This window comes from Cetorhinus maximus, chromosome 6 (genome assembly GCF_964194155.1).
Source record: "Cetorhinus maximus chromosome 6, sCetMax3.hap1.1, whole genome shotgun sequence".
NCBI lineage: Eukaryota > Metazoa > Chordata > Chondrichthyes > Lamniformes > Cetorhinidae > Cetorhinus > Cetorhinus maximus.
Window position 1 is genome coordinate 53279555 of NC_135884.1, and position 21383 is coordinate 53300937.

At 44.5% G+C, this 21383-nt stretch overlaps 1 protein-coding gene and 1 long non-coding RNA gene across 5 annotated transcripts in view; one reads left to right on the forward strand and one right to left on the reverse strand.

Annotated features, from left to right (window-relative positions):
• Positions 1-21383, reverse strand: part of LOC144681763 (contactin-4-like) — a 1677954-nt gene that overhangs the window by 1028019 nt on the left and 628552 nt on the right. The gene's annotated exons all lie outside the window — the stretch shown is intronic.
• The window catches only part of LOC144681767 (uncharacterized), a 45939-nt gene continuing 37327 nt past the window's right edge, over positions 12772-21383 (forward strand). Inside the window, exon 1 of the long non-coding RNA XR_013576848.1 lies at positions 12772-12822. This is a non-coding gene — a long non-coding RNA (uncharacterized LOC144681767). The remainder of the gene's footprint in view (positions 12823-21383) is intronic.

Here is a 21383-nt window from a genome sequence, read left to right on the forward strand (position 1 = left end):
AACATATTTTTCAAATGCATTATTTTTTCTTGTAGACTAGTAGAGTATGGAATATGGCTCCCGCCGAGCTCCGGTATGTTATGAACTTTCAAACAATACTTTTAAAATTTTGGACACAAACAGTCTATTAAAATGGTCACTGAAAATCATGTGACCATTGGCATTCTGAGCCAGACAGTCCTGAATCTCAAGTAAATACCTAATTAAATATGGACATTCACAGCCATTTGGGAAATTCACACATACCTTTGTTTAAGGATGGACTATCAACAAAGAACTATGCAGCATTCCAGCTGACCCATCTTTCTGTTTCACCATGGACAAACAAAACACCAAAACTCAATGTGCATTAAACAAATGTAAAACGGGTCCCATCGAATTTTCACTGTATTATGATGGCCCCTTATCCAAATTAGACAGGATGAATTTCAGAGTGTCAAAAGGAAACACAGGATATACAATCGACACACCACCTTACTTTGGACAAAGGATTTTTAACTTGGACAAGTCACATAATGAGCACAGCTATGTTTTAGGTCTGTATTTAGAAACAACAAAAGCTGCTTCAAAGAGCAAGTTCTATCTGAGCCTATCAGAAAAGCTATCAAACTAGCTGCAAGTTATCTATGCAGCCAGGGTAATAAACAACAATACCTCAAAAATGGGAGAAGGACTCTCCCCAACCTGTTCTAACTTCAAGTTCACCTGAGAAAGAACCTCTTGGAAATTCAACTACAGGAAGCCTTGCAGCTTACTGAGAATCCGAGATAGACAGGTTCTTGATTGGTAAGGGGATCAAAGGTTACGGTGAGAAGGCGGGAGAATGGGGTTGAGAAACTTATCAGACATGATTGAATGGTGGAGCAGACTCGATGGGCCGAATGGCCTAATTTCTGCTTCTATGTCTTATGGTCTTATGGTCTAATCCCCTGCTTACAAGGCCTTCACTTTGACTAAAAGCATCAACTCACCGAACAAACCACAGATCTGCCACAAAAGAGAGATTGAGCTAACTATACTTTGTAATTGCTTTTTTTTTCATTTGTACCCACTCCTTATGGAGTAATAGTGTGTGAGAGTCGAGTGAGAGAGATGTGTTTTAAACCTCCAAGCCAGTGTGGGATAATTAATAACCTTCTTTATTTAAAATCTCACAAAGAAAGTTTGCTACTGGAATTATTTAAATTGAGACCATCATCCTGGGGGTAAGAAACACACACCTCACATACAAAACGCCTTGATAATGGACAGTAAGAAGTTAAATTTTGTCCGTGACACTCCATATTCATGATGATCTTGCAATGTAATTGGTTCTTTGTTCAAATGGAAAAAATAGAATCACCAAGTTAGTATTTAAACTCCACATTGCACTGGATGATGGCAGCACTCTTGGTGGTGAACTGATGCCACTTTGCTGAATTTCATAGCATAGTTTGTGCCAATGCCAAAACTGTTCAACATCAACACAATAAGTAGAGATGGCCTCAGCAGTAGAAGCTGTTTCCATATGTGTTACCAGATGGAGGAGGTGACTGGCAGCAGGACCCAGAGCAGGATATTGCCGGTTACAGCCAATTAACAGGCAATCACCTGGGCCATCATCCTTTGGCCCAAATGGAGGGCTGGCAACTTGGCAGCCAACTTGGTGGCCATTACTGAGACTGCAACAGCAGGGAGAGGGTGCATCAATGCTGGATGCCCTTGAAGAAAGTTAAATGGGGATGGAGGATGAGGGGAGGCAGACAGGCCCTAGTGATAGTGGCAGAGAGAGCAGGGTGAGGGAAAAAAAAACTGCGGAGTGCCAGTGGAACCATTTCACCATTGCCATAAGGGCAACCATTACCATCGAGGGCTCCTCCAAGACCATGGAGGTCCCAATAAGGAGGGCAACCCCTCCTCCAAAACTTGCTCAGAGGATGCCAGGTTTCACTGGCAGCCTCCCCATAAGGCACAGGTCATCCCAACATGGGAAAAAAACTCAGGATGTGGGAAGTCATCCTTAATTAGACAGTTAAGTGGCTCAATTGGCTACTAACTTTGCAGCCACTGACAAAATGGCATGGTAACAAAGATGTCAGCTTCCCCACCAATGCCTTTTGTGCTATTTTGGCCACATTCCCATCTCCCAGCTAGTCTCCAAAGGATGTGGAAAATTTCAACACTGGTGTTTATCACCTCAGATACTCAGACACCTGAACAGGCCATATTTTGATCAAGTGCAACACTTTCTGCCGTGTTCTTTGGAGGCCAAATATGAAAATTATGGCACCCTTTCAAAAAAATTAAGCATTGTTAGCGTCTAAACATAGGATGTCTGGCACCCTCCCACAACTCTTTCTCCGGTACATCGATGACTGCTTCAATGCTGCTTAATGCTCTCGTCTGGACCTGGAAAAATTTATTAATTTTGCTTCCAATTTCCACCCCCCCATTATTTTCACATGGTCCATCTCTGACACTTCCCTTCCCTTCCTTGACCACTCTGTCACAATTTCTAGTGATAAACTGTCCACCAATATTCATTACAAACCTACCGACTCCCACAGCTACCTTGACTATAGCTCCTCACACCCGGCTTCCTGTAAGGACTCCATCCCATTCTCTCAGTTCTTTCACCTCCGTCGCATCTGTTCTGATGATGCCACTTTCAAAAACAGTTCCTCTGACATGTCTTCCTCCTTCCTTAACTGAGATTTTCCACCCACGGTGGTTGACAGGGCCCTCAACCGTGTCCGGCCCATCTCCCGCGCATCTGCCCTCACACCTTCCTCTCCCTCCCAGAACCATGATAGGGTTTCCCCTTGTCCTCACTTACCACCCCACTAGCCTCCGCATTCAAAGGATCATCCTCTGCCATTTCCACCAACTCCAGCATGATGCCAGCACCAAACACATCTTCCCTTCAGCCCCCTGGCGGCATTCTGCAGGGATCGTTCCCTCCGGGACATCCTGGTCCACTCCTCCATCACCCCCTACACCTCAACCCCCTCCCACAGCACCTTCCCATGCAACTGCAGAAGGTGCAACACCTGTCCCTTTACTTCCCCCCTCCTCAACGTCCAAGGGCCCAAACATTCCTTTCAAATGAAGCAGCATTTCACTTGCACTTCCCTCAATTTAGTCTACTGCATTCGCTACTCCCAATGCGGTTTCCTCTACATTGGAGACACCAAACGCAAACTGGGTGACCACTTTGCGGAACACCTTCGGTCTGTCCGCAAGCATGACGCAGACCTCCCTGTCGCTTGACTTTTCAATACGCCACCCTGCTGTCATGCCCACATGTCCGTCCTTGGCCTGCTGCAATGTTCCAGTGAAGCTCAACGCAAACTGGAGGAACAGCACCTCATCTTCCGACTAGGCACTTTAGAGCCTTCTGGACTGAATATTGAGTTCAACAACTTTAGAGCGTGAACTCTCTCTTCCATCCCCACCCCCTTTCCAAACCCCCTTTTCCCAATAATTTATATATATTTTTCTTTTCCCACCTATTTCCATTATTTTTAAATGTATTTCCATCCATTGTTTCATCTCTACCTTTTAGCCTATTTCGATCCCTTCACCCCACCCCACCCCCACTAGGGCTATCTGTCTCTTGCTCGTCCTGCTTTCTACCCTTAATGTCACCATTAGCACAAACCTTAGCTAATATCACCACTGTCAACACTTCTTTTTCCTTTTGTCTATGACATCTTTTAGCAATCTCCACCCATCACTAGCCCTCTATCCAGCTCTACCTGTCCCACCCCCCATCTCCCCCTTTAAACCAGCTTATATTTCACCTCTTTTCTATTTTTCCTTAGTTCTGTTGAAGAGTCATATGGACTCGAAACATTAACTGTATTCCTCTCCGCAGATGCTGTCAGACCTGCTGAAATTTTCCAGGTATTTTTGTTTTTGTTTAGGATGTCTGGCAATTTTGGTGCTTGCTTGTCTTAGTTAAATTTAAGACAAATGTGGCCATCTGCAGATGAAAACAGCCTGAGAGGAGTGAATACAATCCATACCTTTTGCTGTGTAAATTGCTAGTTATGGTTCACAACAGACCTAAAACAGGCCATAGGTACATTTCTGGGAGAATTAGGAATTGTTTTCTAAATTGTGTCGCATTCTGTTCTCTAGGAGGTAGAAAAAGTTAGTTTAGCCTCTGTACGTTAATGGGGAGCTACTGTGGTATGACAAGATATGGGTGCTATCTTGGAAACTTGGTGCAGGTAGGAATCTCTGCTAAGTTTTTCTCAAGCTATAATTTAGATTAGCAGTCAGACTCTGACTTCGAACTTAAACTGCAAGCTAGCTCAGGAACCTAGCTAATAGAAGTTGCAAATTTCAGATCACGGATCTGTCAATCAATTGAAAATGAATAGATGTTAATCACTGTAGCAGAAAGCTAACTCAGCAGTCACAATTTCGTTGTGAGTCAACTGCTCTCTGCAAAAGTATTCAACTTTCCCAATACACAGAATGTGGGAGCACAGAGTTTGATGACGTACGAGTGTTAACTTGGGAATTTTGCGCAGGTAGGAATTTGGCCCAGAGGGGAAGGAAGTATGGCGTCTTATATCTTTTCTTTCAGCCTCCAGAAGCTGTTGAGTGTTCAAGGCTTTAATTAGGTGAGCAGGCAGGTGATTATTTGGTGAGTTTTAAAGATTTTATCCCTTAAAACACAGGCAGCAGTTTATAGTGGTACTGGAGTGGTGTAAGTATAACATCAAATTTTGAGCTTAACTAGTTAAAATACTTGTTGTAACTATAGACGACAGTCAATTGATATTTCTAAATTTGAAATCTGATTAGTTAAATTAAACACAATAAATATGACAAGGAAGGGGATGTGTTGCAGCTGGAGCATGTGGGACCTGGTAGACACCAGTGTGATCCACAGCGACCACATCTGCACCAAGTGTCTGCAACTCGAGGAAGTTCATCTCCAATTGATGAGCTGGAGCCTGAACTGCAGACACTGCAATGCATCAGGGAGGGGGGAAAGTTACCTGGACACTTTGGTCCAGGAGACAGCCTAGGTACTTCTGATCTGGTCTGCGGGCAGGGACAGGAGATTATGACTATGAGTGTGGCAGTTTTGGGGATGAAGAACGTCGCGATGGAAGATTCTCAGCTCTTGCAACTGTCTAACAAATTTGAGGTTCTTGCAACTTGTGGGGACTAGAGCAGGAACTGCAGGGATGATGAGCAAACTGGTTATGGCACTGTGATGCAGGGAACCATGCCAGTGGGGGGAGTAAAAAGGAATGTCATTGCTGTAGGGGACAGTACAGCTAGGGGAATATATACTGTCCTCTGCAGCCAACAACGTGAGTCCTGAAGTTTGTGCTGCTTGCTCGGTGCCAGAGTTAAGGATATCTCCTAAGGATTGGAGAGGAACTTGCAGTGGGAGGGGAAGGATTCAGTTGTCATGGTCTATGTGGGTACCAATGGCATTGATAGGGCTAGGAAAGAGGTTCTTCTTAGTGAGTATGAATAGCTGGGGACTAAAGTAAAACGTAGAACCACCAAGTAATAATCTCTAGATTACTACCTGAGGTATGATCAAATTGGCATAGGGTAAATAAGATTATAGAGTTGAATGCATGGCTCAAAGATTGTGAGAAATGGGTTTCGATTCATGGGGCATTGGCACCCAGGACTAGGAAAAGAGGGATCTATACCTTTGGGAGGGTCTTCATTGAACCACTCTGGAACTAGTGTACTGGCAAATCATATAACCAGGACTGTAGGGCTTTAAGATAATTTAAGCTGAGGGGCTGGATGCTTTGGTGAGGCTTCACATGAGGGGAGATTTGGAAAGCGAAAGAGAAAGGACAAGGCAGGGTAGTAATGTGGGCAATGATAATCAGAGTGTGGCAGGAAGAGACAAAGTTTACAAACATAAGAGCACAGCAGCAAATAAGGTCAGAGTAGGGAAAAATGATAAAAAGACAGAATTAAAGGCTTTTTACCTGAATACACACAGCATTCATCACAAGATGGATGAATTGTAAACACAAATAGATATAAATGAGTAAGATATGATAGCCATTACAGTGACATCATTGCAAAGTGACCTGAACATTCAAGGGTGTTTGACATTTCAGAAGGATAGGAAGAAAGAAGGAGGAGGTGGGATAGCTCTGTTAATCAAGGATGAGGTCAGAAGAATAGTGAGAAATGATCTGGGTTTGAAAGATCAAAATGTAGAATAAGTTTGGGTGCAGGTAAAAAATAGCAAAGTCATTAGTGGGAGTGGTTTATAGGCCCCCCAACAGTTGCTACATTTTAGGACAGATTATAAATCAAGAAATAATGAGGCTTGTAAGAAAGGTATTGCAGTAATCATGGGAGATAATAATCTCCATAAAGACTGAAAGAATCTAATTGGCAAAGTAGCCTGGAGGATGACTTCATAGATTGTATTCATGACGGTTTCTTAGAACAATATGTTCTGTATTAATTCAAACCAGGGAACAGGCTATTTTAGACTTGGTAATATGTAATGAGAATTAATGTGTGGAAGACATTTAAGGAGATAGTTCATAACACTCAACAAAATATATTCCATTTAGAAAGAAAGACACTAATAGAAGGGTATACCGTCTGTGGCTAATTAAGGACATTTAAGGATGGCATCAATTTGGACGAAAAGATGTGCAATGCTTCAAAGATTAGTGGTAGCCCAGAAGATTGGGAAAACTTTAGAAACCAGCAAAGGATGAGAACAAAAAATAAAGGGGGAAAAATTAGCGTATGAGAGAAAATTGACAAGAATTATAAAACAAAAGATAGTAAAAGCTTCTACAAGTATATAAAGAAGAAGAGAGTAGCTAAATTAAGCATTGTTCCATCGGGAGTAAGACTGGGCAATTAATAATGGGAAACAAAGAAATGGCAGAGAATTTGAACAAGTATTTTGTATCTGTCTTCACAGTAGGAGGCACAGAAAGGACCCCTAGAATAGTAGAAAATCAAGAGGCAAAAGGGATGGAGGAACCTAAAACAATCGCAATCGCTACAGAAAAAGTACTAGTAAAATTAATGGGATGAAAGGCTGACAAGTCCCCTAAACCTGATGGCCTGCATCCTAAGTTCCCAAAAGAAGTGCCTGCAGAAATAGTGGATGCATTGGTTGCGATCTTTCAAAATTCCCTAGATTCTGGAAAGGTCCCAGCAGATTGGAAAACCACAAAGGTAACACCACTAGTCAGGAAAGCAGGGAGACAGAAAACAGGAAACCAAAAGCCAGTTAGCCTAACACAGGAACAGGAGTAGGCCATTTGGCTTATTGAGCCTGGTCGACATTCAATTTGATATGGCTGACCATCTACCTCAAGGCCACTTTACTGCATTACCTCCGTATCCCTTGATGTCATTGGTCTCCAGAAATCTATCGAATTCTGTCTTGAACATGCTCAATGATAGAGCTTCCACAGCCCTCTGGGGTAGAGAATTCCAAAGATTCACCACCCTCTGAGGGAATAAATTCCTACCTCATCTCAGTCTTAAATGGCCTACTCCTTATCCTGAGATTGCGTCCCTTTGTTTGAGCCTCACCAGCCAGAGGAACCATCTTATCTACGTCCACTATGTCACGCCCTGTAAGAATTTTGTAATTTTCAATGAGGACACCACTCATTCTTCGAAACTCTAGGGAATACAGACCCAGTTTCCTCAATCTCTCCTCATAAGACAACCCTGCTATCCCAGGGATTAATCTGGTGAACCTCTGTGCACTCCTTCTATGGCAAGTATATCCTTCCTTTGATAAGGGAACCAAAACTGTACACAATACTCCAGGTGAGGTCTCACCAAGGCTTACCTACTCCTGAGCTCAAATCCCCTCACAATGAAGGCCAGCATGCCATTTGCCTTCCTAATTGCTTGCTGCACCTACATGCTAACTTTTAGTGACTCACGAACAAGGATACCCAGGTCCTTTGGACACCCACACTTCCCAACCTCTCACCATTTAAGAAACACTCTGGCCAGAATTTTCCGTTTGTCGGTCGGGCAGGCCCAACCGACTCGGCGACGGGCGGGCAGCCGATTGCCGCTGAAGAAACAGGCTGCGCCGCCATTTTCTGTAGGCTGGCCAATTAAGGCCCGCGCCACGGCTTTGCGACTCCCAAGGAGAATGGGAAAATAGTCGCAGGGGCGGGCAGCCTCAGACTGCTGGTTCCAATGGGAATAAAGAGTGGCCAGGCAGCCTGCTTGAGGCAGTGCACCATGGCCATTCGTGGAGAGAGGGAGGTCCGAGTGGACAGCAGCATGAGCAGGAGGAGGGGGGCAGGCTGCAGGAGAGGCCAGCTGGGGGCCACTGTGCCCCCCAATTTTCCGATGCATGCCTTGCTGTCCTCCTCCTCATGCTGTATCCGGAGGATGGGTGGAGGAGGGCCCCCCATGTCACCAACCAGGCATGGGAAGAGATGGGTGACGCTGTAAGCACCCATGATGATGTCCAGCGCACAGGCACACAGTGCAGGAAACGATTCAATGATTTGCTGCGCTCTGGACGGGTGAGTACCATGTCTGTCTTGGCCATTTGACCCAGAAGTCAGCCTTAGCCTTTGAGCCCCCCCAGCCTGTCTTGCTGTCGTTACTGCATAGGGCATCTGTCACACGCTGGGTAGGCAAATAGGTACTGACCATGCTTACACCAGCCTTAGTGGTTGAGGAGAAGAAGGGTTCTCCCCGCAGCATATGTTGGTCTTTGTGGCATTTGAGTAGTCTGGGGGCAACCTGCAGGGGAGACCGCTGGACACATACTTAGAACGCCAACATATGTCATATTGATGGTAATGAGATGGTGCAAGGGGTGCCTCAAGGTGTTTTGGGCAAGTGCCATCTGCTGGCATCGGCGCCGCACTTAGTTGCACCTCCTTGCCATGGGTGCTAAGAGCTGTGTGATATTCAAAGTGATGGACGCCAAATGTGTCCAAGGTGGCCGTTGGGGAGGGGGTTGGGACCAGTTGTACTATCTTCTGGGGACTGATCACCAGTAGTGTGGACAGGAGCCACTGGAAGCCTCAGATGGGCCATTGTGGTTGGGGTGTGGTGTGCGCGTGCAGACTACATGAGCGAGCAGCCCCAATAAATCCTCTTCTCTGTTTTGCAGGCAAAAACTCACCACAATGCCTGGGAGCGCCAGAGAGCTGGAGGTGGGTGCGCCCTCCTGCAGCGCCTCACGCCTTTTGAAGAGCAGGTCATGGAGCTGGGCAGGAGTCAGGAGGCCAGGGCGGCCGGGGGCGGCAAGTCTGGGGTCCAGTGGCCAGGTATTTGAGGTTCACAGTCCCATTCACTCTGTCTGCACACTATCCAAGCCACTGATGGTTGCTGCAATTATTAATGCTGAAACAATGCTCATTCACAGACTGAGACATTCTGACGTGTGGGTCATACAGAAGGGACCTCATCCCCTTGAGGAATCGCTTCTCCACCACCTTTCAAAGTCACCTTATCCCATTTGTGACCACTATCACCATAGTCTAACATGCTATTGGATCGCTGCTGCACAGCCAAAGACTTATTTCATCTGAGGGGTTTTGGGACCTCCAGCACCCTTTCAGCCAGTGCACCCCACATTACTTTGTCCAAAAGGTCTTCAGGACCTCAGCTGTGAACATCATGGTACTCAACTTAGATGAATGCCACCACATTACTCATCCCTGCGCCAAGGAGAAATGTTGCCTTCTGCTCACCCGGTCTATGCCCCTCCTGACGGAATGAAGGCCAAGTCCTCTTGAAGCCTCCCTGCATCCTCCTCACAACTTACATTCCCACCCAGTTTGGTGTCATCAACAAATTTGAAAATATTACAATTGGTTCCACATCCAAATCATTTGAAAAGATTGTGAACAGCTGTGGACCTTGCATGGATCCATCTGGTACCCCACTAGTAACAGCTTGCCATTCTAAGGATGATCCATATTCCTACTCTCTGCTTTCAGTCTGATAACCAATTCTCAATCCATACTAGTATGTTTCCCCCAATCCCATGCACTCTAATTTTATTTACTAATTTCCTACCCGGGACCTTCTGAAAATCCACTGGTTCTCCTTTATCTATGCTACAAGTAACATCCTCAAAAAACTCCAACAAGTTGATCAAACATGATTTCCCTTTTATAAATCCATGTTGACTCTTTCCATTTTACTATCCCTTTCTAAATGTCCAGTTATCACATCCTTTATAATCGATTCTAACATCTTCTTTACTACTGTTGTCAAACTAACAGGTCTGTAGTTCTCCATTCTCCTTCTTCCACCCTTCTTAAATAGTGGGGTTGCATTTGCTCCTTTCTGGAACCTTTCCAGAATCTATTGAATTTTGAAAAGATAACCATCAACACATCCACTATCTCACTAGTCACCTCCTTCAAAACTCTGGGATGAAATTCATCTGGTCCAGGGGATTTATCAGCCTTCAATCCAGCTAACCTTTCAAGCACTATCTCTTTACTACATCGCAGAGGCTGAGCGTCTACTCGCAGACACTTCCTCCTACCTCCCCCTGGACCATGACCCCACCACTGAATATCAAGCCATTGTTTCCAGGACTGTTACTGACCTCATCTCCTCTGGAGATCTTCCTTCCACAGCTTCCAACCTCATAGTCTCCCAACCTCGGACGGCCCGCTTCTACCTCCTACCCAAAATCCACAAACAGGACTGAACCGGCAGACCGATCGTGTCAGCCTGTTCCTGCCCCACGGAACTCATTTCTTGCTATCTTGACTCCATTCTCTCTCCCCTTGTCCAGTCCCTTCCTACCTACATACGTGATTCCTCTGACACCCTACATCATATCAACAATTCCCAGTTCCCTGGCCCCAACCGCCTCCTCTTCACCATGGACATCCAATCCCTCTACACTTCCATCCCCCATCAGGATGGTCAGAGGGCTCTCCGCTTCTTCCTCAAACAGAGACACGAGCAATCCCCATCCACCACTACTCTCCTCCGTCTGGCTGAACTTGTTCTCTCACTAAACAATTTCTCCTTAAACTTCTCTCACTTCCTCCAAATAAAAGGTGTGGCTATGGGTACCCGCATGGGCCCCAGTTATGTCTGTCTCTTTATGGGGTATGTGGACCATTCATTGTTCCAGTCCTACTCCAGCCCCCTCCCACAACTCTTTCTCCGTGACATCGATGATTGCTTCGGTGCTGCTTCATGCTCTCGTCTGGACCTGGAAAAATGTATTAATTTTACTTCCAATTTCCACCCCTCCATCATTTTCACATGGTTCATCTCTGACACTTCTCTTCCCTTCCTTGACCTCTCTGTCTCAATTTCTGGTGAAAGACTGTCCACCAATATTCAATACAAGCTTACCGACTCCCACAGCTACCTCGACTACAGCTCCTCACACCCCGCTTCCTGTAGGAATCCATCCCATTCTCTCAGTTCCTTCGCCTCCATCGCATCTGTTCTGATGATGCCACTTTCAAAAACAGTTCCTCTGATATGTCTTCTTTCTTCCTTAACCAAGGTTTTCCACCCATGGTGGTTGACAGGGCCCTCAACCGTGTCCGGCCCATCTCCAGCACATCTGCCCTCACACCTTCCTCTCCCTCCCAGAACCATGATAGGGTCCCCCTTGTCCTCACTTATCACCCCACCAGCCTCCGCATTCAAGGGATCATCCTCCGCCATTTCCGCCAACTCCAGCATGATGCCACCACCAAACACATCTTCCCTTCACTCCCCTGGTGGCATTCCGCAGGGATCGTTCCCTCTGGGACACCCTGGTCCACTCCTCCATCACCCCCTACACCTCAACCCCCTCCCATGGCACCTTCCCATGCAACCACAGAAGGTGCAACACCTGCCCCTTTACTTCCCCTCTCCTCACCGTCCAAGGGCCCAAACACTCCTTTCAAGTGAAGCCGCATTTCACTTGCACTTCCCTCAATTTAGTCTACTGCATTCGCTGCTCCCAAAGCGGTTCCCTCTACATTGGAGAGACCAAACACAGACTGGATGACCGCTTTGTAGAACATCTTTGGTCTGTTTGCAAGCATGGCCCAGACTTCCCTGTCGCTTGCCATTTCAACACTCCACCCTGCTCTCATGCTCACATGTCCGTCCTTGGCCTGCTGCAATGTTCTAGTGAAGCTCAACACAAACTGGAGGAACAGCATCTCATCTACCGACTAGGCACTTTACAGCCTTCCGGACTGAATATTGAGTTCAACAATTTTAGATCATGAACTCTCCTCCATCCCCACCCCTTTTTTTCCAATATTTTATATAGATTTTTCTTTTCCCACCTACTTCCATTATTTTTAAATGTATTTCCATCCATTGTTTTATCTCTACCTTTTAGCCTTATTTGATTCCTTCACCCCAACCCACCCCCACTAGAGCTATCTGTACCTTGCTCGTCCTGGTTTCTACCCTTAATGTCACCTATTAGCACATTTCTTAGCTAATATCACCACTGTCAACACCTCTTTGTCCTTTTGTCTATGACATCTTTTGGAAATCTCCACCTATCACTGGCCTTCTATCCAGCTCTATTTGTCCCACCCCCCCTTTAAACCAGCTTATATTTCACCCCTCTTCTATTTTTCCTTAGTTCTGTTGAAGAGTCATACAGACTCGAAAAGTTAACTGTGTTCCTCTCCGCAGATGCTGTCAGACCTGCTGAGTTTTTCCAGTTATTTTTATTTTTGTTTTTGTTTTGAATTTCCAGCATCCACAGTTTTTTGCTTTTACCTCTTTACTAATACTAATTTCTTTCAGTTCCTCAGTTTCACAAGTCCCTTGGTTGCCTAGCATTTCTGGAAGATTTTCAGTATCTTCTTCTGTGAATACAGACACAAGGTAACTGTTTAGTTTCTCCACCATTTCTCTGTTCTCCACTGTAAATTCTCCTGTCCCCACCTGTAATTGGCCCCCATTTGTCCTAGCTAATCTTTTCCTTTTCACTTACGTAAAGAAGCTTTTACAGTCCATCTTTATATTCCTCGTTAGCTTGCATTCATATTCTCTTTTCCCTTTCTTAATCAGTTTCTTGGTTCTCCCAATTACTCCCAATCCTCAGACTTACCTCTTTTTCTGGCATCTTTATTAATCATTTGCTTTAATGTAATGCAATCTTTTAACCTCCTACGTTAACCACAGTTGATTTACCTTTTCCGTTGGGTGTTTGTGCCTTAGAGGAATGTATATCTGCTGTAGACTGTGTAGAATTTCTTTAAATAATAGCCATTGCCTGTCTACTGTCAAATCTTTTAGTGTATTTTGCCAATCTACCATAACCAATTTGTCCCTCATACCTTCAGAATTTCCTTTCTTCAAGTTTAAGACCCTAGTTTCAGAATGAACCATATTGCATTCAAACCTAAGACAAAATTCCATCATATTATGGTCACTATTTCCCAAAGGCTCCTTTACAGCAAGGCTATTAATTAGACCTTGCCCCATTACACAACACTAAATCCAAAGCAACCTAACCCCTTATTTGGCTCTTCTTTGTGGAGACATGTCCACATTGTGCTTGTAGAATCTCACTTTTGAATGCCTCCCACTGACTTGACAATGGCACGAAATTTTCGCTGGTCAGGCGCACGTGATCGGTGGGCCCAGGAGCAGATGGGAAATGGGCCCCTGAACACGATCGGCTCCCGAGCGCGATTTCATGCCAGCTGGCCAATTAACAGCCAGCCAGCGTGAAATGCGTGCTGAGAAAAGCTCAGCACTGCCCATGGGGGCGGGAAGAGGGCAAGTGCCGACGTCACTGCGGACGCTGATGAGCAGTTCCAGTGAGCTCTCTGAAGGCTGACAGCTGCCTCAGACAGCTGCAGACCTCCACAGAATAAACAAAGCAACAAAAATTTCCCCATGGAGATTTCATCCCGCCCTGGATCGAGGTCTGAGCAAAAATATGAAGGCCACCTGGTCGATTGGCCCGTCCACCAACCGTAAAAGTGACCGGGCCACAAAAATTGCTTTCAATTGCCTCCTTAATGGGATTAATTGCCTGCTTAATTGTCAGTGCTTCCAACTGCCATGCATGACCGCCGATCTGAAGATTGCTCGCGTGCAGGATGACGTCGGGACACTTGCCCAACGGCTTCTCGCACTATCTCACGTCCGTTCGGGTCAGGCGCATGCCCACCCATGAAGCTTAAAATTCTGCCCACTGTTTTCCCTTCTAGGAGCTGAATCCAGTCCACTTTCACCAGTCACCTCACAGCTGTATAAACTTTGTCTTCCCCCAATTTAGAACTTTTGCTCCTGTTGTTTGTCCTTTTCCATAATGATGCTAAATCTAACTATATTATGGTTATTATCTCCAAAATGGACACCCACTGCTACATAATCCACTTGTCCAGCTTCATTTCCTAAGGCTAAATCTAGAATTGTGCCCCCTCTTGTTGGATTTGTTACATGGTGGCTAAAAAGTTCTTCTGAATGCAGTTCAAGAATTTTGTGCCCTCTGTGCCCTTCACAATGTTCATATCCCAATTGATATCCGGGTAGTTGAAGTCTCAAACGATTACTGCTCTATTGTTTTTGCACTCAGAAATTTGCCTACATTTTTGCTCTTCTAACTCCCTTCCACTATTTAGTGGTCTATAGTACACTCCTAGCAGTGTGGTTGCCCCTTTTTTATTTCTGAGCTCAATCTGTGTGGCCTCATTTTGATGCTTCATTTAGTATATCATCCCTCTTCACAGTTGTAATTGATCCTTTAACCAATTATGCTACACTCCCGCTTTTTTTTAACCCCCCTCTTTATCCTGAATGAAGACTCTATGGGCAGAATTTTATGTTTGGCATGTGGGCAAGTGCCCGAGCATAATATCACGCGTGATGACGTCGGGCTTGCGCCCCGACGTCATCGCGCACTCGTGTGGTATTTTGTTCAGCGGGCATGCGCCGGAGTCGGCTGCGCGCCAGCCAATAATTGAAAGGCCTATTAAGGCCATTAACAAGCTAACTGAAATCAAATTAATGCTGCCTGTCTGACCTTATGGTTGGCGGGCGGGTGAAAAGGCCAAATGGCCTTTACATTTTTTAGGAAACCTCATCCATCAGCAGGATGAGGTTTCCTAAAGCAAATAAAAATTAATTAAAAACAGTCACATGAGGGGACATGGTTTTTAAATTTTTTTATTGTCTTTAATAATTTTTTCAAAAAACGCTTCAATCTCCCTGAGGCAGCTCCGTGCCTCAGGGAGATTGAAGCGCTCTTTCGCGCACATGTGCGAATTGCACGCCAGGCCTGCTGTCCCTCCTCCCCCCACCTGCACAGGTAGCGCTGAGCACTGCCACTCGTGATCCACACAGGCAGGCCTTAATTGGCCCACCCGCGTGAAATTGTGGAGCGGAGCCGATTGCAGGCGGTGGTCGGCTTCCCGACCATCCCTGCCTGCTCCTGGTGAGCCCACCGACCGAGGGAAAAATTCTGGCCTATATCCAGGATGATGAGCTGCCACTTTTGCCTCTCTTTAAGCTAAATTTCCGCTATTGCAATGATATCATGCTTCCATGTGTTTCTCTGTGCCCTCAATTCATTGGTTTTATTTGCTATACTCCTTGCATTTATGCATATACCTTTTAATAGTGCCAAATTCCTGCGCTGTACACTTTTGAACTTGTGCTGCTTCTGTCTTTTAGAGTCATTCACTAATTCTCCATCTCCCGTTCCCTACTCTGAATTTGCCCTCAGGTTCCCATCTCCCGCCAATCTAGTTCAAACATCCCCAACAACAGAAGCAAATCTCCCTGCAAGTGTATTCGTCCCAGTCCTGTTCAGGTGTAGACCGTCCAGCATGTACACATCCTGCCTTCCCCAGATCCTACCTGGTCCCAATGCCTCAGAAATCTGATACCCTCCCTTCTACACCAGCTTTCCAGCCACATGTTTAATTGCTCAATTCTCCTATTTCTATACACATTTGCACAAGGGGCTGTGAGTAATCCTGACATTACTGTTTTAGAGGTCCTGCTTTTCAATTTCCTTCCTAGCTCCCTAAAATCTGCTTTCAGGATCTCATTGCCTTTCCTACCTAAGTCATTGGTACCAACGTGGACCACAACTTCTGGCTGATCACCCTTCCCCAGAAGAATGCCCTGTGACATCCTTGACACTGGCACCAGGGAGGCAACATATCATCCCGGAGTCACGTCTATGGCAACGGAAATGCCTGCCTGTTCCTCTAACTAATGAATCCCTTGTCACAATTGCTCTTCCCTTCTTCTTCCTCCCCTCCTTTACAGCTGAGCCACTCATTGTGCAACAAACTTAAATCTGACTGCACTCCTCCGAGGAACCAATGCCCTCACCAGTATCCAAAACGGAAAACTGATTAGCGAGTGGACCTCAGGAGGCTCTTGCACTACCTGTCTGGTTCTCTTAGGCTGCCTGGCAGTTACCCATTCCCTTTCTGCCTCCATGTTCCTAACTTGCAGTGTGTCCACCTCTCTAAATGTGCTGTCCACGTAGCTCTCAGCCTTGTGGATGTGCCACAATTACTCCAGCCACCGCTTGAGTTCCGAAACCCGGAGCTCAAGTTTCTGCAGTTGGCAACTCTTCCTGCACATGTGGTCGTCTAAGTCACCAGTAGTGTCCACAACTTCCCACATTCTACAGGACATGTATTCCAATTGACCGGGCTGCCCTGCCATGTCTTAACTTCACTTGCTTTAATTCATTTTACTTTGGTTTACTTATATTTATTTTACTTGGCCTTGACTTAATAAACCTTACAGCCATTGATAAACCTTACTATTACTGTTAAATCCAACTAATACCAAACACATTTCATGAGTTGCAATAAACCTCACTTAAAGCACCTCTTTCCCCCCAGCACCAAGTTCCCAGGTGAGCCTAAATCACGACTCACTCGGTCACCGTTTCATTTAGGCATAGTCTCCTGACTATGCTCACTTGAGATTGCTGCTTTAGGAGTCCTGCTTTTCAATCTCCTTCCTAATTCCCTAAAATCCACATTCAGGACCTCATCCCCCTTTTTACCTAAATCATTGGTATCAACGTAGACCATGACCTTTGGCTGTTCACCCTCCCCCCGCAGAATGCCCTGCGGTCGCTCCGTGACATCCTTGACCCTGGCATCAGGGAGGCAACATTGCATCCTGGAGTCACGTTTACAGCCACAGAAACACCTGTTCCTCTAACAAATCTCCTATCACTATGGCTCTTCCCTACTTCTTCCTTGTATCCTAGGCAGCTGAGTCGTTCGTGGTGCCACAAACTTGGCTCTAACTGCACTCCTTCGAGGAATTAATGCCTTCACCAGCGGAAAACTGACCGGTGAGTCAGGGGACTCCTACAATACTTGCCTGGCTCCCTCGGACTGTCTGGAGGCCATCCATTCCATTTCTGCCTCCATGCTCCTAGCCTGTGGTGTGACCACCTCTCTGAACGTGCTATTCATGATCTCAGATCTCAGCCTTGCGGATGCGACTCAGTGACTCGTGCCGCTGCTCAAGGTCCGAAACCCGAAGCTCAAGTTTCTACAGCTGGTGACACTTCTTGCACATGTGGTTGTCTAGGTCACCAGCAGCATCCACTGCTTCCCACATACTACAGGAGATGCATTCCACGTGACCAAGCTGCTCTACCTTGTCTTAGCTTTACTTTGGTTTACTTACATTAACTTTACTTTATGTGGCTTTAACTTAATAAACCTTACAACTATTGACAAACCTTACTAGTACTGATAAATCTGACTAATACTTAACAAACTTCATGAGTTGCAATAAAGCTTACTCAAAGCACTTCCTTCCCCCTTGACCTGAATTCCTACATGCACCTAAATTACTAACCACGTGCAGCTCAGCTATACAGGAGGCAAGGAAGAAGTGGAGAAGAGTGGTAGTGATAGGGCATTTGTTAGTTAGAGTGACTCAGTCACACTCAGGTATAGCCTCCTGTCTTCTCTTTCGCCGCTTACTAACATCTGTCACTGGAAAAATGCTAGAATCCAATATTAAGGAGATAGTAGCAGGACATTTAGAAAATCATAACACAATCAGGCAGAGTTAAATGGTTTTGTGAAAGGGAATTGCATTTGACAAATTTATTAGTATTCTTTGAGGATGTAACAAGTAGGGTGGATAAAGGGGAACCAATAGATGTAGTGCATTTGGATTTCCAAAAGGCATTTGATAAGGTGCCACATCAAAGGTGACTGCACAAGATAAGAAGTCATGATGTTGGGGTGATCTATTAGCATAGATAAAGAATTGGCTAACTAACAGGAAACAGAGTCAGATTGATTGAGTCATTTTCAGGTTGGTGATCTGTAATGAGTGCTGGGTCCTCAATAATTTGCAATTTATGTTAATGGCTTGGATGAAGGGACAGATAATTGTAACTACATTTCCTTGGAAAGCAAGTTGTGATGGGGATACAAAGAGTCTGCAAAGGGATATAGATAGGTTAAATGAGTGGGCAAAAATTTGGCAGATGGAGTATATTGTGGGAAAATGTGAGGTTGTCAACTTTGACAGGGAGAATAGAAAAATAGAATATTATTTCAATGGCAAGAGACTGTAGAATGCTGCAGTGCACAGGGATCTGGATGTCCTTGTACATGAATCACAAAAAGTTAGCATGCAGGTACAGCAAGTAGTTAGGAAGGCAAATGGAATGTTGGCCTTTATTACAAAGGGGATGGAGCATAAAAGTAGGGAAGTCTTGCTACAGCTGTACTGAGAATTGAAGAGACCAGTGAACAGTTTTGGTCTCCTTACTTAAGGAAAGATGTACTTACATTGGAAGCAATTCAAAGAAAGTTCACTAAGCTGATTCCTGGGATGAAGGGGCTGTCTTAAGTGGAAAGGTTGAACAGGTTGCACTTATACTCATTGGAGTTCAGAAGAATGAGAGATGATCTTATTGAAACATATAAGATTCTGAGGGAGCTAGACAGGGTAGATGCAAGGAGGATGATTCCTCTCACTGAGGATTCTAGAATTAGGCGGCACAGTTTAAAAAAATAAGGGGTCTCCCATTTAAGACGGAGGAATTTCCTCACTCTGAGGGTTGTTAATCTTTGGAATTCTCTTCCACAGAGAAAGTGGAGGCTGGATCATTGAATATATTCAAGGCTGAGTTAGACAAATTTTTGATTGACAAGGGAGTTAAGAGTTATGGGGGGTGCAGGCAGGGAAGTGGAGTTTTGACAAAATCAGATCAGCCATGATCTTATTGAATGGTGGAGCAGGCTCGATGAGCCAAATGGCCTACTCCTGCTCCTATTTCTTGTGATCTTAGTTTCAGAGATGGGGAATAGATTATACTTTCAATGTCATTGCATAGGTGTGGAAGGAGAATCTTTTGTGCAAAGAAAATAAACAATTTTATTTTCTGAAGAACATAAAATGCTGGAAAAGCTCAGCAGGTCTGGCAGCATCTGTGGAGGGAGAAACAGAGTTAACATTTCGAGTCTGTATGACTCTTCTTCACTGAAGAAGGCTCTATATTTTGGGGGGTAGAAATTAAATGCAGTGCATCTGTTTTTTGGGAGTAAAATTGATGAATAAGCGCACCATTGTAGCAGCGGGGCAACCTGGACTCAACCTACACAGACATTGATCCCACAGCTAAATCTTTGGCACCGTTTTTGTCAGTGTCTCAGGCAGATGCCTAAAACAGGCACAAGACCCTTTCAATATGAAATTAGGGGCTTAATGCCTGTTGACAGACCCCACTCAGAAATTAGTCAGCAATGAATAGAGTAGGTTTCATGCCTTCCTTACTCAAGTTTCTTCAGCAGTCCCTGCAACTGCGAAAAGGAATGAAATATGAACATATCAGAGAATGTTAAAAGAGTTATCAAGGGGACAAAACAGGAGTGAAAATCTTAAAATGAGATGAGCATAAAATAGATAACATACTTAATGATTACACTTATTAGCACTTTTCTCAGACAAAGACCACCACCTTCAACACCTCTTTGACCCTTTTGTCTCTGACATCTTTTGATTATCTGCTCACACCACACCCTCAATGTGTCTCTTCCCCCCCACCCACCTTAAACCAATTTATATTTCTCCCTTGTTGAAACTATGCTTCAGTTCTGCTGAAGGGCCATGAGGGCTCGAAACGTTGACTGATTTCTTCTCCGCCGATGCTGCCAGACTTGCTGAGTTTTTCCAGGTAATTCTGTTTTTATTTTGTTTTGGATTTCCAGCATCCGCAGTAGCTTTTAGCTTTTTGTTTTTATCTTAATGATTACATCCTCTAAGTTAACATAAGAGAAGGCATGAACAACATGTCTTACTAAACCTTTGATAATCTAAGTAAAATTAATTACTCTAATATAGCTGAGATAGGAACCCTTTACATCCAAAAGGACTCAAAGCAAATAAATCTCCAGGGGTGGATAATATTTTTCCAGGAGACTCAATGGGCTGAATGGCCATAAATGATTCCATGACTCTATGAGAAATGACAGAGATGAATGAGGTATCTACAATCGTTATGAGACAGTAAATGCACACGAGGGAAAGTCCATTGATTGGAAATTAATATATTACCCATTTTCTAAAAAGGAAGATAAAATACATGCAAACATGCACAGATCCAACACTGCGCCAAATAAGAAGATTGATTATCAGAGTAATCTTGAAGATAATTCACACGATAACCTAGCAAACAGCAACCAACAGAGTCTTACAAAAAGATTATGCTTGACCATCTTCCTTGACTTTTCTTTTGGAAGAAATTACATCCCAAGTGCTACAATGTTGTAGACCAAGATTTCCAAAATACATTTGATGAAGTTTCAATACAGAAGGCTATTAGCACCATTGTGGTGGGGGCTTTGTATAAAAGGACTAGGAATTGGCCCAAGATTAGAGCAGTTGTTAATTGAGTTATGTCAGGATTGAGAGGGAATGCTCAGTGAGGTGCCCCAGGAATGGTGGTAGGATCCCTGCTGTTTCTAATTTAGAATTTGGACCCACAAATTCAATGCAAGTTGAGTAAATTTGCAGATGAAACCAAACTAGATGGGGTAATTGAATCTGAAGCAGCATTTTAGGCATTATAAAAGAATTGAACAGAAGTAGTAAGTAAGCAGAACATTATACAGAAACAATTTAATACAGAAAGTGTAAAATAATGCATATATATATGAAAAAATGGGAACAAAGTACTTTCTGAATACAATTCTAATGGCAAAGGAAGATGTTGAAGATGATTTATGAGTTTCACTGTACTTGATGTTCAATAAAGCAAAATACCATGTAACAAGGCAGGCAAGTACAAATCTGAGAAAGCCATGTTGAAACTCTATGGTGCTTATGGTCAAGTCAGACTTTGAATCCAGTTCTGTGTCCAGTTCTGGTTATTGAAACAAAATGAAACATTCAGGTACTGGAATCAGTTCAGAATTGAACAAGGC